The following is a 13,629-nucleotide window of genomic DNA, read 5'->3' on the forward strand; positions in this document are numbered from 1 at the left end:
GACATCTGATATTCACGGCTTTCACACTGGCTGTTCTTACAGTAAGCTAAGCGCAAGTTGTTTGATGTGGGCCCATATAGGACAGCACTAATTCCAGCCCACACAGGGCTGAATTCTAAATAAGTACTAAAAGGAATTTAACCAAGTGCACTCCCTATTCGGATAAAGGCTGTGTAAGTGCACAATTTTATGCACACATTTTTTCTATTCTATTTTTTAATAATATTCATATTTTTTATCTGATCCACCTCCTAGGACTTATAATATTATTATTGTAGATATTTTTGGTTGATATTAAACACAGGTTTATGCCTCTGTGAATTTTGACCTTTAATTAAAATTTTCATATATAGAAATAAATAATTTTAAATATATCAGTGTGTGCGTCTAATTGTACTTCTCCCAAATAGCACAAGGTATTCTAACACTTGTTTTTCACGCTTTCTTTTGTGTAGACAAAGAAACCTTTTTTATGCAGACACAGGCATAAACGAACCTTGCAGCTAAAGTTTTACATTCCATGTAATACAGAGAGTTATAATTAATGGTAATTCAGCACCTGGATAAGATAGTTTGACCTTTTCATCCTGTAAACCATTTGTCCATGTCAAACTTTTCCTGTGTTGACCTTTCATAGGTCGACCTTTTGTCCATGTCGGCTTTTTGTCAGTGTCGACTTAATGTAAGTCGACCTAATGACTATCAAGCTAGACATTGTAGATCTTGTATGCCACATCCATAATTTGTTACCTAATAATTAAATGTACTGTGCTGCATCAGCAAAGCTTGCTTTTCTTTCTGTCTTTGTATGAAACCTATATAAAGGGTCTAATTCAGACCTGGTTGCTGCAACGGCAGCAATCGCAGGCTGAAGCCCTATGTGGGGTGCGAAACATATCACTGGTGCCATCGCCTCTGCCTGATTGATAGGCAGAGACGGTCGCGGGGCGGTAGCTGGCGTGTTGGTGAAGTTGATGGGGCGTGGTTCGGACAACGCAGGCGTGTCCGGACCATTGCTGGGGCGGGCTGTGGAGACTGCATAATGTCACATGCAGCCGCTGTGACCCAAAACATGGCGGGTAGCCGCCTGCCTTTAGCTAGGCTTTGTAGGCATGGCGCTACTCGCCACCTCTGCCGGGGAGAGGGGGGGGGCGCGTGGCATGCAGGGAGGATTAGCCCTGTGCTGGCTGTCCACCTGCATGCATCAGATTGTGGGGGTCATTACGAGATGATCGTAGCTGTGGTAAATTTAGCACAGCTACGATCAGGCACTCAGACATGCAGGGGGATGCCCAGCACAGGGCTTGTCCACCCCGCATGTCAGTCCTGCCCCCCCCCCCTCCGCAGAAGTTCAAAAGCATCGCACAGCGGCTGGCCGGGAGAAACTCTTCGCTGCTCGGGTCGCAGCGGCTGCGTGTGATGTCATGCAGCCACCGCAGCCCCCCCCCACGCCTGCATTGGGCGGACTACGCTTCCCAAATGGCAGCTTAACTCCACCGTCCAGTCCCCTCCCACCCAGCGACCACCTCTTCCTGTCAATCAGGCAGAGGCGATCGCTAGGCAACGATGGCCTTCGGCCGTCTGGCATGCGCTGGCAGTGCATGTGCAGTTCTGACCTGATCGCACTGCTGCGAACAAATGCAATGTACGATCGGGTCAGAATGACCCCCTGTCAACGTGGATGTGCGTTTTTTCACACATCTACGATTAGCTCTGATTTAGGCCTAAAATCCTCCATTTGGTGTCTGATGTAATATAATTTCCTGAAAGTAAATTTTAATGCTTCCATTCGGTTCATCTTATGTACATTGCACTGTTTTAAAACATTATCCCAAGAGAAATTGTTATAAAAGTATTTTGCATCATTATTTAACAAGGGTCAAATACATTTTCAAAAAGAAGTATTTATATTTACAGTATGCAGACTCTATAGGGCTGAATATTATATTTCTTCACCAATTGCTTAACAAATGTAATTCTTTTCCTAGAATTTGTACAGATAAAATCAGTAGTTTTGTCCTTGAGGAGACACAACTTAATACAACTCCTACTACATATTAATATTTTCCCTTCTCGTCTGTTACAGCTTTTGCAGCATGATGGTGTAACTGCATTCTACCCCAGTAAACACATTTTTATACATATTTACATATTCACTTAAAAAAAAAAAACTGGTGGTGATTTATTACTTCATAATGATACTTTGCAGTTTTTCTGTTTCTGATTGTTGTTTCTTTATATTCTTTATAATACACCTTATTTAGCAGTGGAAAATTTTTGAAGTTAAAGATGTTTCTTTTTTTAAGGTACAATCCTTACAAGATGTTAACATACAGATGTAACATTACTCATGAAGTGGTGAGTTTCCAAGTTTTATTTATCTGCAACCATTAGGATTTAGGATTCCTGTAAAGTAACACCAAGATGGCTGCATCACCTTTTGCATGCTCCTGATCATCTCCATAAAACAGCTGAAATTCACCACAACTGACCTATAAATCATCGTAAATATCCAAGGACTTACCTTTAACTTGTTCTAATATACGCGGACATCTGATCAAAACCAACGGATTGCATTCCTGCGCTGAGATACACACTAGATTGAAACCTCTGCAACTCTCCACTGAGAAGTCATTCAGTTTGGAATCTACTGTGCTCTGCATTGGACATCCCAGACAAGGTACTGTGAACTACAACCTATATTTGGCTCCATCCAGCCCCTCACTTAGACATCATTCACCTCTGTTCTCTGAGCAAAAAATAACTGACTTCTTGCATTAATCAACTAATATACAGCATATTCAGGCTCTGAATCACTCAAGGGTCACTGCTCACTTCATTCCAAAGGACACATGTTATCACTACCCCCACAAGAAATCTACTTCAAAGGCCTCTCACACTGAGATCTTTCACACCTACACAATAGGAATTGGATTCTAACACCTCTCCACAAGGCTGCTTTTGACTAAATCAGCAACAGAAAAAGCAGTTACTTTATTTACAGTATCACTTGTTTCAAATATACCCATTGTATTAAGGAGCAGCAATAGGTTACAGCAACGATTATAGCGATTACAATCTAAGATGGCGCCGCAGATGGCTGCCTCGGAGCTACGCAGCTCAGCCAAAATACCTGTTTCCCCTTGTTTTCCCCTGCCCTTGTCTACCCCACCGGTGACCAAATACAGCAGGGAAGCCCTTCTAAGTTGGAGCGCTCCCGAGGTGCTTACCACACGTTCGGGCCCATCGGCGGGTGGATCAGCGGCCCTTGCAGCCCTTGCTGCCCTGTGTGGCAAGGATGCAGATGTTGTGGACACCGAAGTGGATGACCGAGCAGCCGCGCCCCCCCGCAGCCCGGGTGGCGACTCACGGATGGATCACCGGCCCCGGAAAGAGAATGACGGAGGCCCTCATGTCGGCCCTAGTAGAAGAACCTGGGCTCAGAGGAGAGGCTGTCGCGCAGGCGCCTTAGTGAGGTGGTGGTGGCAAGGTCACCGGTCTGCACTTCCCGCGATCCTGCTTTCGAATGTGCGCTCACTGGCAAACAAGTTCGGAGAATTGTCCCTCCTTCTGGGCAGCGCAGGGTCAGGCATTACAGGGTCATCCGTCCTCTGCTTTACGGAGACGTGGCTGGATGACCATATTGCGGACAACCCGATGTCTCTGCCGGGCTTCAGTCTCTTCAGGGCCGATCGCTCCAAGGTTCTCTCAGGAAAAACGAAGGGTGGTGGCATCTACTTCTACATCAACGACGGATGGTGCACCAATGTCACGATCATTGGCAAATCATGTAGCCCTCACCTGGAGATGCGGAGTATCAACTGCAACCCCTTCCATTCCCCCCGGGAATTTGCCTCAATTGTCCTTGTGGGAGTGTACATCCCCCCCTCGCCTGCGCGAACGAAGTCCTGCACCACCTGGCCGTATGCATATCCGACATAGAACAAAAACACCCAGAATCTCTGCTTATAGTACTGGGTGACTTCAACAGAACTAACCTGAGCAAGGAGCTACCTAAGTACAAACAACAAGTCACATGTCCCACTAGAAAAGGGCGCACCCTTGATCACTGCTACATTACCCTCAAGTCTGCCTTCCGGTCTATCCCGCGTGCTGCACTTGGCCTACCTGACCACTGCCTCGTCCACCTACTCCCTACCTATACACAGAAGCTGAGAGCGGTTAAGCCTGTCGTTAAGACTGTTAAGAAAGACATGGACCAATGAGGCCAAGATGAAGCTCCAGGCCTGCTTTGACTGCACGGAATGGGGGGTCTTCGAAGCCTCGGCAACCGACCTGAATGACCTGACAGACACTGTCACATCCTACATCAGCTACTGTGAGGACATGTGTGTACCTACCAAGACTTACCGCATTTACAACAACAGCAAGCACTGGTTCAATGCCCAGCTCAGGCAACTTCGTCGAGCCAAAGAGGAGGCCTATAGCAGCGGTGACAGAGCACTATACAACCGTACTAGGAACTCTCTGACTAAAGGAATCAGGCTAGCAAAAAAGCGGTTCTCGGACAAGCTGACAAACGATTTCTCCACCAATGACCCCGTGTCTGTATGGAAAGGAATGCAATCCATAACCAACTATAGGAAAACATCAAAGTCCACCACCATGCACCAAGACCTAGCAGATGAACTGAACCACTTTTATTGCAGATTCGCAAAAGAAGTCCCCTGCAACCCAAACAATCACCTCTACGATGCCCCGAACACCGACGGCCAACCCCAGGCACTGCAAGTCACCCAAGAAGAGGTGGAGGCATTGTTCAAAAGGGCCAAACCCAGGAAAGCTCCGGGTCCTGACAGAGTGTCACCATCTGCCCTAAGAGCATGTGCGGGTCAGCTCGCCCCCATATTCACCAAGATCTTCAATAAATCGCTGGAGCTACAGAAAGTCCCTTCCTGCCTCAAAAGGTCTACTATCGTCCCGGTCCCCAAGAAACCCACTATCACGAACCTGAAAGACTACAGGCCGATAGCACTGTAGTCTGTGGTCATGAAAATGTTCGAGCGTCTGGTTTTGAATCACCTGAAAACTGTGACTGGCCCCCAACTGGACGCCCTGCAGTTCGCCTATCACTTAAATCGGTGTGTCGAGGATGCAGTCAACCTGGGCCTGCACTACATTCTACAGCACCTAGACATTCCCGGTACCTATGTGAGGGTCCTGTTTGTCGATTTCAGCTCGGCCTTCAATACAATCGTCCCCAGCATCCTCCACCCCAAATTACTTCGCCTAGGGGTCCCAGAAGCTACCTGTTCCTGGATAGTAGACTTCCTGACAGATAGGACACAGGTGGTGAAAGCGGGGGAATTCACCTCTCAAGCGCGGTGCATTAGTACAGGGGCCCCTCAGGGCTGTGTCCTCTCACCCCTGCTCTTCTCCCTGTACACAAATGACTGTACCTCAGAGGCGCAATCAGTAAGGATCATCAAGTTCACCGATGACACCACCGTCATCGGCCTCATCAAGGATGGGGACGAATCGGCCTATAGACGGGAAGTAGACCGGCTGGTCCAGTGGTGCATCCACAACAACCTTGAGCTCAACCCCCTCAAAACTGTCGAGATGATAGTGGACTTCAGGAAGAAGTCATCTAGTGCACCTCCACTAACGATTGCTGAGAGTGTGGTATCGCTAGTGGACTCCTTCAAGTTTCTAGGGACCACAATCTCCCGGGACCTTAAATGGGGGTCCAACGCTGACGCCACTGTTGGGAAAGCGCAGCAGAGGTTGTTCTTCCTCAGGCAACTAAGGAAGTTCAACATCCCACAGAAGCTACTGCTCCTCTTCTACTCCGCGATTGTGGAGTCGGTACTGTGCTCCTCGATACTCGTATGGTACAGCTCCGCCAGCGCGAGGGACAGATGCAGGCTCCAAAAGGTGGTCAGAACCGCAGAGAAGATCATTGGGGCCGACCTTCCCTCAGTCCAGGACCTGTACTTGTCCAGAGCTAAAAAGCGGGCAATGAAGATAGTAAAAGAACAGCTACACCCCGGCCACAGCATGTTTAACTTGCTTCCTTCAGGCAGGCGTTACAGGGCTGTCCCTGCCAGATCCACCAGAAGCCTCAAAAGTTTCTTTCCCCAAGCGGTCCGCCTGCTGAACTCCTGAACATTGACTGACTAGACGTACATGTAACTAACTTGTGTCCCTACGGTATACCTATCTGTGTGACTTTACTTGTCCCCCCCACCTGCTTACCTGTTACCTACTTGGCAGTTGTATAGCAAACCGAAGACAAATTCCTAGTATACGCAAGTATACCTGGCCAATAAAGCTGATTCTGATTCTGATTATTAATCACCCCCACTCAGACCTCTCTTATTATGTGGCCCCATCTTGGGGATACATTTACTAAGCTTGTTGTTGTGTCCTAATATTTTTGCAGATTTTCCTGTGTTTCTGAATTAATTTGTTACTCAGGCTGACCTACTTGTGGCATTTAGTGGAATTTGAGCCGCACAAAGGGGGTTATTCAGTAAGGATTGCAGATTCTGCTAAAAATCAGAATGTGTAATCCTTTCTATCGCATGCTTGGGGCCACCCATCATAGGGCAAGGCCGCCCAGCATGCTGAATGCCTGCCCAGCGTCTGCTACCGCAATTTAATTGTGGTCGCCGCAACTTTGGACGATCCCTGCAGCCGCAGCTAGGCTGCATATGCATATCTAAGAAACATATCCAAAATATGACCATATCTTACACAAGACACAGAAAAAACTCTAATACATGCTCTCATTATCTCCCGCATTGATTATTGCAAGTCTCCTGACTGGTCTTCCCAAACATATGCTCTCACCCCTACAATCCATTTTGAATGTAGCTGCGAGGCTAATCTTCCTCACTGTCAGTCCCTCATTGGTTACTGGTATTCTACCGTATTAAATATAAAATACATTTACTTACATACAAGGCTATTAATCAAACTGCACCAACATACATCTCTTCACTCATCTCAAAATATCTCCCTTCCTGACCTCTCCGCTCTGCACAAGATCTGCGTCTCTCATCCACACACATTACTTGTTCACACTCAAAATTACAGGACTTCACCCGGGCTTCACCCACTCTGTGGAATGCCCTCCCATGCACAATAAGACTCGCTTCTAGTCTGCAAAACTTTAAACGTTTCCTGAAAACTCACCTCTTCAGAAAAATACCAGAACCACCCTCATTACCTTCAATGCTTCTCTATTTAATTACATCCTCTCTGTACAGTACGCATAACCTCACATATTTTGTCTTTCTTTACACTCACACCCTCCTGACCCTTGGCCAACATTGCTGGGTGATCGTATCATACAACCCATTAAGAACCTAGCAATCTGGTTGACAATTATGCAATAGGTATCATCTATTTATGTGTATCAAAGCCTATTTCCCTATAGATTGTAAGCTTGTGAGCAGGGCCTTCCTACCTCTATGTCTGTCTGTTTTTGCCCAGTTTTGTTCTGTTACTGTTGTCTTAATTGTAGAGTCCAACGGAATATGCTGCGCTATATAAGAAACTGTTAATAAATAATAAATAAATATGCATTCAGTCAGCCACCATTTTCCCCCGCAATACACCAGCAACGGTCTGTTGTCGCCCCTCCTCCCGCGTGTATGCACTGGTGCCCCCAACGGGGTAATTGCGGTAACCGATGCATACTGAATAACCCCCAAAATCTTTGTCAATCTCATGAGTTTTTGCATTGTTACTTTATTGGCTTCTAGGTTGCAGAATTCTGTTTCTTTTTGGCTTTTACTCTAGCCTACCAGAATAATTTCATTTTTACTTGCTTTGCACAGGGACAGATTTACAATATGTTGGATGGGACAGCAGCTCCAGGCCTCCAGATAAAAATAGGCCGATCATTATGACAGCATGATGATACGCAGCAGCACAGATGTCAACACAGTCGGCCATAAATCAAGAGTATTCAAATTTCATTTAAATTTTCCTCACACAATTATGAGATTTTTCTATATGTAGGTCATTTGGGAAACATTGGGGCTGAGAGTGCAGTGGATGTGCACACCCACACAGCATTGGCCACACCCATGCAGCACTGGCCACACCTCCTCTGCTTCTCACATTAGGCCCTTGATCATTTTCAGCCCCAGGCCCGGGCTTTGCATTTAGTATGCTTTTTTTTTAAACATATACAGGCATTGTAATTTACCCGTGGGATTTTTCCTGCAAAACTTATTCTTGCAATCAAATTTGAATTACGTATGCATGCTCCCAATATCCACAGTATTACATTTTTAAAAATAAGTGGTTGGGGATTTTTATGTGTTCAAAATCACACGGGGCAAAAAAAACCCAACATGTGACCAGGTAACACTGGGTAATTAGCTGATTGTTCTGGACGCATCACTGGTCTTTTCAGGCTCCCTGTCTGCTCTCCTGATGCTGAGTCATCTTTCCAGGATACTGGGATGGGAAGAGGCTGCTGGGAAGAGGAGACTTATGTGAGATGTAGTGAAAAAACAAGGATGGAGAGTTTACCTATATGGTGCACAGCAGCCCTGTACACTTTAGAGTCAAAAAATAAATGTCACCACATTTATACCAAACTAGAGATAGAGAAATATACACCAAATATGTCGCCGTGTGCTATCTAACACAATTAAAAATCAAAAAACAAGTAATAATATTACGTTACTTTTGTTTTTAAGGGAGATGGTGAAAGTTCTCAATGGTGATTTAATAGATGATTCAGATGATTTTCTCTCCTTTTCTAGATAATCCAAAAAAGGCACTTTCCAAACTCATGTAGGAGAACAAGAAAAAAACAATGTGTAGTCCTGTCTTTTAACAGAATAGAAAAGCACAAATACTGTCCAGAGAGGGAAAGGATGGGCATACCCCACTCACATAAAACAAATAAGAATAGAGGCATCAAGGTATCTTTACTATGTATAGCAATAATCCTTCAAGCATTCATATCACTCCCAGTCGGATAGGTGCAAACGATTGTGCGTACCCAAAACTTACATCAAGGTAAGGGTAGGGACTCATATAAAGGTATCTTTAAGTGACAACCATGGACCATAAGTATCAGTGGCGGAACTAGCGAGCGGTGGGCCCAGGTGCAACAAAATGCTTTGCTTCCCCCTCTCATCCCGTCCAAGTCCATCCCCCTCCCACAACTCCAAATTAGAGATTCTTTGCATGCTCCCGTATTATATATATATATATATATATACTGCTCAAAAAAATAAAGGGAACACTAAAATAACACATCCTAGAGCTGAATGAATGAAATATTCTTATTAAATACTTTGTTCTTTACATAGTTGAATGTGCTGACAACAAAATCACACAGAAATTATCAATGGAAATCAAATTTATTAACCCATGGAGGTCTGGATTTGGAGTCACACTCAAAATTAAAGTGGAAAAACACACTACAGGCTAATCCAACTTTGATGTAATGTCCTTAAAACAAGTCAAAATGAGGCTCAGTAGTATGTGTGGCCTCCACGTGCCTGTATGACCTCCCTACAATGCCTGGGCATGCTCCTGATGAGGTGGCGGATGGTCTCCTGAGGGATCTCCTCCCTGACCTGGACTAAAGCATCCGCCAACTCCTGGACAGTCTGTGGTGCAACGTGGCGTTGGTGGATGGAGCGATGCATGATGTCCCAGATGTGCTCAATTGGATTCAGGTCTGAGGAATGGGCAGGCCAGTTCATAGCATCAATGCCTTCGTCTTGCAGGAACTGCTGACACACTCCAGCCACATGAGGTCTAGCATTGTCTTGCATTAGGAGGAACCCAGGGCCAACCCCACCAGCATATGGTCTCACAAGGGGTTTGAGGATCTCATCTCGGTACCTAATGGCAGTCAGGCTACCTCTGGCAAGCACACGGAGGACTGTGCGCCCCCCCAAAGAAATGCCACCCCACACCATTATTGACCCACTGCCAAACCGGTCATGCTGGAGGATGTTGCAGGCAGCAGAACGTTCTCCTTGGCGTCTCCAGACTCTGTCACATCTGTCACATGTGCTCAGTGAGAACCTGCTTTCATCTGTGAAGAGCACAGGGCACCAGTGGTGAATTTGCCAATCTTGGTGTTCTCTGGCAAATGCCAAACGTCTTGCACGGTGTTGGGCTGTAAGCACAACAACCACCTGAGGACGTCGGGCCCTCATACCACCCTCATGGAGTCTGTTTCTGATCATTTGAGTAGACACATGCACATTTGTGGCTTGCTGGAGGTCATTTTGCAGGGCTCTGGCAGTGCTCCTCCTGTTCCTCCTTGCACAAAGGTGGAGGTAGCGGTCCTGCTGCTTGGTTGTTGCCCTCCTACGGCCTCCTCCACGTCTCCTGATGTACTGGCCTGTCTCCTGGTAGCGCCTCCATGCTCTGGACACTACACTGACAGACACAGCAAACCTTCTTGCCACAGCTCACATTGATGTGCCATCCTGGATGAGCTGCACTACCTGAGCCACTTGTGTGGGTTGTAGACTCTAGCGTGAAAGCACCGCCAGCTTTCAAAATTGGCCAAAACATCAGCTAGAAAGCATAGGAGCTGAGAAGTGGTCTGTGGTCACCACCTGCAGAACAACTCCTTTATTTGGGGTGTCTTGTTAATTGCCTATAATTTCCATCTGTTGTCTGTTCCATTTGCACAACAGCATGTGAAATTGATTGTCAATCAGTGTTGCTTCCTAAGTGGAAAGTTTGATTTCACAGAAGTGTGATTGACTTGGAGTTACATTGTGTTGTTTAAGTGTTCCCTTTATTTTTTTGAGCAGTATATATAAATACATATACACAGTGGTGCAAGTAGAAAAAAATTGTCAGTTGTACTGTGTGCGCAGTCACGGCAAAAAATGGGTGTGGCCACATGCCACATTGGGCATGCCCAATGAAAATGGGGGCTTAATACACATGACCCAAATAGTGCAGTGCCAAATACACATATGCCCCCACAGTACCAGATATGCCCGCACAGTGCCAGATACACACATGCCCCCACAGTGCAAGATACACATATAACCCCACAGTGCTAGATATGCCCCCAAAAGTGCCAGATACACATATGCTCCCACAGTGCCAAATATGCCCCCACATTGCCAGATACACAAGCCCCCATAGTGCTAGATATGCCCCACAGTGCCAGATACACATATTTCCCCACGGTGCTAGATATGCCCTCATAGTACCAGATATGCCCCCACATTGCGAAATACACATTCCCCCACAGTGCTAGATATGTCCCCACTGTGCCAGATACACATATTCTCCCATGTTGCCAGATATGCCCCCACATTGCCAGAAACACATGCCCCCACAGTGCCAGATATGCCCTTCTAGTGCCAAATATGCCCCCACAATGCTAGATATTCCCCCACAGTGCCAGTTTAGATATTTTTACCTGCCCATAGACAGGGGTTTCATGCGCGTTGCCAGGGGTTTTACATGTTGTGTCATGCTTTTTCCCAGGGGTTCCATGCTCTGGGTTCCATGCTCGTTGCCATGGGGAATGTTCGTTGCTTAGGGAATGCTTATTGCCTAGGGGTAGCTAGGGATGGCCACTGAACATTGATGTTATCCATCGATGGTGACCATCGATGGATAACCCACCGATGGCCATCCCTACCATTTGCTGGTGGGCACTAGCCCGCCAGCACTATAATCCTCTCCCCTTGCCTCCTCCCTTCTCCCCTGTACTCGGCTCAGCTGGCAGAGTTTTCTGGAATGACGCAATCACATCATGACATGTGATTGTGTCACAATGTGATTGCGTCATCCAATGCTGAGCGGAGTAAGGGGGAGAGGGGGAGCACTGGCATGCTGAAATTTTCTGGCCATGCCACTGAAGAGGTTAAATGCGGCTGGCTTTGGGTCCCTTGACAGTGTTGGGCCCCAGTGCAAGGCACTGCTTGCACAGCTTGTAGTTCCGCCACTGATCAGTATTGCGTACCCCCAACTCACACAAAATAGGTTATGTTGACTCATAGTAAGGCATCTTTGGGCTCCAAACAGCTGCCTTAAATCCCACCTTTAATTCAGGTGAACACATCTCAAATGCATTAGACAGGGAAAAACAGGGGTAGTATGTCCAAAAATTGACTTAATACGGTGCATACTGTAGATAAAATAGGTTTAAAAAACATCCAGAGTTTCAAGACAAAAAAAAACAAAACAATGCTATAAGTCATAACAAAAAAGAGTCCTAAAAAGTAGTGATGTGCACCGGAAATTTTTCGGGTTTTGTGTTTTGGTTTTGGATTCGGTTCCGCGGCCGTGTTTTGGATTCGGACGCGTTTTGGCAAAACCTCCCTGAAAATTTTTTGTCGGATTCGGGTGTGTTTTGGATTCGGGTTTTTTTTACAAAAACCCATCAAAAACAGCTTAAATCATAGAATTTGTTGGTCATTTTGATCCCAAAGTATTATTAACCTCAATAACCATAATTTCCACTCATTTTCAGTCTATTCTGAACACCTCACACCTCACAATATTATTTTTAGTCCTAAAATTTGCACCGAGGTCGCTGGATGACTAAGCTAAGCGACTCAAGTGGCCGACACAAACACCTGGCCCATCTAGGAGTGGCACTGCAGTGTCAGACAGGATGGCACTTCAAAAAAATAGTCCCCAAACAGCACATGATGCAAAGAAAAAAGAGGCGCAATGAGGTAGCTGTGTAACTAAGCTAAGCGACCCAAGTGGCCGACACAAACACCTGGCCCATCTAGGAGTAGCACTGCAGTGTCAGACAGGATGGCACTTCAAAAAAATAGTCCCCAAACAGCACATGATGCAAAGAAAAAAAGAGGTGCACCAAGGTCGCTGGATGGCTAAGCTAAGCGACACAAGTGGCCGACACAAACACCTGGCCCATCTAGGAGTGGCACTGCAGTGTCAGGCAGGATGGCACTTCAAAAAAATAGTCCCCAAACAGCACATGATGCAAAGAAAAAAAGAGGTGCAATGAGGTAGCTGTGTGACTGAGCTAAGCGACCCAAGTGGCCGACACAAACACCTGGCCCATCTAGGAGTGCCACTGCAGTTTTCTAGCGAGAGGATGAGTGCTTCCATCCTCATGTGAAGCTGAACCACTAGCCATGAACATAGGCCAGGGTCTCAGCCGTTCCTTGCCACTCCGTGTCGTAAATGGCATATTGGCAAGTTTACGCTTCTCCTCAGACGCTTTTAATTTTGATTTTTGGGTCATTTTACTGAACTTTTGTGTTTTGGATTTTACATGCTCTCTACTATGACATTGGGCATCGGCCTTGGCAGACGACGTTGATGGCATTTCATCATCTCGGCCATGACTAGTGGCAGCAGCTTCAGCACGAGGTGGAAGTGGATCTTGCTCTTTCCCTATTTTACCCTCCTCATTTTTGTTCTCCATTTTTTAATGTGTGGAATTATATGCCAGTATCAATAGCAATGGCCTACTACTATATATACTGCGCACAACTGAAATGCACCACAGGTATGGATGGATAGTATACTTGACGACACAGAGGTAGGTAGAGCAGTGGCCTACTGTACCGTACTGCTATATATTATATACTGGTGGTCAGCAAACAGTGCAAAACTGAAATGCATCACAGGTATGGATGGATAGTATACTTGACGACACAGAGGTAGGTA

The sequence above is a fragment of the Pseudophryne corroboree genome, chromosome 5, assembly GCF_028390025.1.
Source record: "Pseudophryne corroboree isolate aPseCor3 chromosome 5, aPseCor3.hap2, whole genome shotgun sequence".
In the NCBI taxonomy this organism is placed as follows: domain Eukaryota; kingdom Metazoa; phylum Chordata; class Amphibia; order Anura; family Myobatrachidae; genus Pseudophryne; species Pseudophryne corroboree.